Source organism: Nycticebus coucang, chromosome 9 (genome assembly GCF_027406575.1).
Source record: "Nycticebus coucang isolate mNycCou1 chromosome 9, mNycCou1.pri, whole genome shotgun sequence".
Classification (NCBI taxonomy): Eukaryota; Metazoa; Chordata; class Mammalia; order Primates; family Lorisidae; genus Nycticebus; species Nycticebus coucang.
In genome coordinates, this window is record NC_069788.1 from 127,335,145 (window position 1) to 127,340,381 (window position 5,237).

The 5,237-nt window shown below is 44.7% G+C and overlaps 1 pseudogene; it reads left to right on the top strand.

The window, feature by feature from the left end:
* Nucleotides 1–4,095: 4,095 nt before the first annotated feature.
* Nucleotides 4,096–4,731, top strand: LOC128594374 (vesicle-associated membrane protein 7-like; annotated as a pseudogene).
* Nucleotides 4,732–5,237: the final 506 nt, after the last annotated feature.

Sequence of the window (5,237 nt, forward strand, 5' to 3'; positions counted from 1 at the left end):
GTCTCGAACTCTTGAGTTCAAGCAATTCACCCACCTCAGCCACCCAAAGTGCTAGGATTATAGATGTGAGCCACCACACCCAACCTTGCCCATATTTACATTGAGCAGGTAAAGATGGGATCAAAGCAGGTTAACGTGCTAAGGATGTAGAAAATACTGTTGGTAAATACAGTAGTTATATATCAGAGGTTGTCCCTACAGAACCCCCAGCTTTTTTAGATAGTTCATTGATGCAGGGATGTCCAACCTTTTTCTTCCCTGCCGTACATTGGAAGAAGGATAGTCTTGAGCCACCCATTAAATACACAAACATTAACAAAACCCGATGAGCAAAAAAAAGTCTATGAAAAATTTTCTTGATGGTGGATGCCACAGATAAGCAAACCAGGCCTCCGATAATCCAAATACTGCCCCCGGGTGTAGGTTGGGCACCCCTGTCAGTTGTTAGGAGTTTACAAATAATCCACATACTGCCCACGAGTGCAGGTTGGGCACCACTGTCAGTTGTTAGGAGTTTAGTTGCTATGAATATCCAACCTATGGGCGGCGCCTGTGGCTCAGTGAGTAGGGGGCCAGCCCCATATACGGAGGGTGGCGGGTTCAAACCTGGCCCCGGCCAATCTGCAACAAAAAAATAGCCGGGCGTTGTGGCGGGCACCTGTAGTCCCAGCTGCTCAGGAGGCTGAGGCAAGAGAATTGCCTAAGCCCAGGAGTTGGAGGTTGCTGTGAGCTGTGTGATGCCACAGCACTCTACCAAGGGCGACAAAGTAAGACTCTGTCTCTACAAAAAAAGAATATGCAATCTAAAACACATACTTTAAATGTTTCACTTCACCGAGGAACTTAACAGTAAGTGAAAATGTACATCACACTGGTATTGGGACACCAATACCAAAGTATCTGCTTTGGCTGGCAGATACTCAGCCAAAGCAGGAGCAGTGGCTGGTGTCCTCCCAGACCATCCGGAGTGGAGAGCTGAATGGAAGAGGGGGCAGAAAGGGAGCAGTGGGGACTGACACCTGCCATGGTGCTCCCACCTCCTCAACGCAGGACGGTCCAGATCTGCATGACAAAGCCAGAAAGCAGGAATGTTAGAGCCAAATCGGGACCCGCCCAGTCTCACGACCGACCTTGAGCAAGCTTCCTTGCCTGCGTTGTGTCCTTATTTAAAAAATAAGTTAAAAATTATCTGTCACGTTAAGGCCATCTGCTAAACACCTAGCACACACCAGAAACATTGAGGAGTCCCATAACTGCTGGTTCTTTTCCTGGGCAGCAGGAAGTAGCAGGGCTAATGAGGCATTCTGATGGGCATCCAGGCAGGGCCTGGAACCACATTGTCCACAACAAGGCAAATAAATGGTGGAGTATGGGGCCTGCAGGGACCTGCAGACTGAGGGATAGACCTACAGGTGGACTGTTCCTGGGAAGGTAAGTGAGTCAGAAGGGGGGACCCAGAGGAAGCACCAGCCCCCTAGAGATATTCTGGGGAAAAAAGGGAAATTAAACAGCATGTGAGTACAATAAGCAAGGGTTGGGGGATGGAAAGAGACTGGGAAATAGAGTGGTCTTGAAGGGGAGGCTTTTGATAAAAAGTACCGAGCTATGACAAAAATCTTTGTCCTGAGAACAAGATTCAAAGATAGACTCCTCTGAGAAAACCGGCAAGAAAAGGACTGGGGGCTGGTGACAAAAAAAAGACCCAATTATCAAAAATGGGATAGAAAACGGGCACAAGGTCAGCGGTGGGTGACAAGATGAGATTTGGAGGAACAGCTGTGACGTGATGCTGAGTCAGCAGAAGACGGACCCTCTGATTGGTCCCCAAGCCTGGGGCAGGTTCAGCCAGCAGATGGGAGTGCAGAGCCCTCAGCCGGAGCCTGCAGAAACGTGAGAGCAGGAGCTGAGCTTGGCGTTAAAAGGGCAGAGAGGTCACGGAATCTTGCCATCAGGGGCTCTCCAGCTCATAAGACGAATTTTTTTCACCATTTTCAGAGGATATTAACAAATGTCTAATAACAATACTTGTGTTCTTTTGCTTCACACTCACCCTGGGGAATTTGTCAAAAATAGTGTTTCCAGCCCACCTCAGACTTAGCAAGACTGGGTGGGGACAAATCAGTTGGATCAGCATTGGTGGGACGTCTACTGCAAACTAAAATTAGAAACCTGGAGTGTTGGATTCTAAACTTTAGAAGACACTGCTCCTCGACTTGCTTCTGACTTCACCTAGTGGGACCTACGCTACCTGGCAGTCTCTCCTCACTTTTTCTAGCAAGTAACTAGCCTCTCATAACACATGGCTCTCGGACCTTGACACGGGTTCTTATGTGTGTGCGGCATGTCTGCTAAAACACATGCAACATAACATATGCCATTTTAACCAGCTTTAAGTGTAAAAGTCAAGGACAGTAACCGTGTTGTGCGACTATCACCACTCTGTATTTTCTTCTTACTTGCCCCACAGAAACCCTCTACCCATTAAATAAGAATTCTCCATTTGCCCCTATGGCTAACCCTTGGTAACCATTCAACTACCTTCTGCCTGTATGAATTTGCCTAGTCTAGATATTTCGTGTAAGTGGAATCGTCATACAATGTTTGTCCTTTTGTGTCTAGCTTATTTCACTTAGCCTAATGTTTTCAAGTTCCATCCACAGCGTAGTGTGCACGGGACTCCATTCCTTTCCACAGCTAAATCACGTTCCCTGGTGTTACACTGTCCAGTCTTTTTTTTTTTTTAGAGACAGAGTCCACTTTGTTGCCCTTGGTAGGGTGCTGTCGCATCACAGCTCACAGCAACCTCAAACTCTTGGGCTTAAGTGATTCTCTTACCTCAGCCTCCCCAATAACTGGGACTACAGGCGCCTACCTCAATGCCCGGCTATTTTTTGTTGCAGTTTGGCCGTGGCCGGGTTCAAACCTGCCACCCTTGGTATATGGGGCCAGCGCCCTCCCCACTGAGCCACAGGTGCTGCCCCGATTCTTTAAGTATATTCACAGGAATGCTATGGAACTTTTTGAGGAACTGCCAAGCTGGATTTCCCCACAGCTGCCTCAGTTCACATTTCTACACCTAATTTATGAGGACATCAATTTCTCCCTGTCCTCAACAACATATTATTTTCTGGGGTTTGTTTTGTTTTGTTTTGAGACAGAGTTTCACTTTGTCACCCTGGATACAGTGCGGTGGGCATCACAACTCACAGCAACCTCAAACTCTTGGGCTCAAGCCATCCTCTTGCCTCAGCCTCCCAAGTAGCTGGGACTACAGGCACCTACCACAACGCCCTGTTATTTTTAGAGACGGGGGTGGCAGGGTGGTGTCACTCTAGCTTGGGCTGGTGTCGAACTCGTGAGCTCAGGTGATCCATCAGCCTCAGCCTCCCAAAGTGCTGGGATTACAGGCGTGAGCCACCGTGCTCAGCGTTTCTGTTTTTCAATCATAGTCATCATGGAAGTATGAAGTGGTTTTGATTGATTAATTACACTAACATCTTTTCGTGTGCTTATTCACCATTTGTCTTTTTTGGAAAAATGGTTATTCAAGTCCTTTGTCCGTTTAAAAATAGGGTCGCTTGTCTTTCTGTTATTGAATTGTAGTTTTTCAGGTATTTTGGATATTAAACCTTTATCAGATATATGATTAGCAAATATTTTTGTCCTTTCACTTTATCACGTCCTTTGAGCACAAAAGTCTTTAATTTTGATGAAGTACAATTTACCTATTTGTTCTTTCATTGCTTATGCTTTTGGTATCATATTAAGAGTCCACTGACCCAGTTTGAGCAAGAGGGAGACTCTGTCTCTACTAAAAATAGAAAAATTAGCCAGACACTGTGGCAGGCGCCTGTAGTCACAGCTACTCCAGAGGCTGAGGGAAGAGATTCACTTGAGCCCAAGAGTTTGAGGTTGCTGTAAGCTATGACACCATGGCATTCTACCTAGGGTGACAAAGTGAGATTCTGTCTCAAAAAAAAAAAAAAAAGAAAGAAAAAGGCCCCTGGGAACCGGCATTTGACAACCCGGCACTGACTCTCGACCCTGGGTCCACAGCCCGCATGCCCTTAGAGGGTACCTGGACAGACTGAAGTCATGGCCATTCTTTTTGCTGTTGTTGCCAGGGCGACCACTATCCTTGCCAAACATGCTTAGTGTGGAGGAAACTTCCTGGAGGTGACAGAGCAGACTCTGGCTAAGATACCTTCTGAGAATAACAAACCAACATACTCACATGGCAATTATTCGTTTCATTCTATCTGCCAAGCCAGGATTGTATATCTTTGTATCATTGACAATGATTTTGAATGTTCCCAAGCATTTAATTTTCTGAATGAGATAAAGAAGAGGTTCCAGACTACTTATGGTTCAAGAGCACAGACAGCACTTCCATATGCCATGAATAGTGAGTTCTCAAGTGTCTTGAGAATAAGGGCCTAGACAAAGTGATGGAGACTCAAGCCCAAGTGGATGAACTGAAAGGAATCGTGGTCAGAAACATAGATCTGGTAGCTCAGCGGGGAGAAAGATTAGAATTATTGATAGACAAAACAGAAAATCTTGTGGATTCATCTGTCACCTTTAAAACTACCAGCAGAAATCTTGCCCTAGCCATGTGTATGAAGAATCTCAAGCTTACTATCACATCGTCGTCGTATCAATTGTGTTCATCCATATTATGTGTCACCTCTCTGTGGCGGATTGACATGGCCAAGCTGTGTGAAGAAATAAGCAAGAAAAAGTTTTCATTAACCAATGATATGAGAGAACAAGAAGTTAAAAGCAATCTATGTGACTCAAGCCTTTCAGTACTGACAGATAGTGTCTGCCAGTCTCTTCAACCCTCTTCTCATTTTTTTCTTTTTTTAAAATCTTTTTCTATGCCTACAGATTTATCTTTGCCCTATCAACTTTTTATTCCAGTGAATGTCAGATAGAACCATTCATTGTAACAATAGCCTTAAAGGGGGCTTTTGTTTGTTTCTTTGGTTTGTTAATTACTGTCTTTGCTTAGAAAAACATTTTTGTTTTTAATTGTACAAATCTGTCACCAAGGTGGAAACCACTAGTCTTTTGAGCTATCTACTAAAACTATGTAGGAACTTTGTATGTGGACACAAAAGTATTCAAGAGACAGATGGCATCGCTAACATCTCATCTTAATGTCTTTTGTTATTGAAGAGTTGTAGGTGCTTCAAAACGATAGGAATGGAGAATAGTTGTTTATTATTGGAATT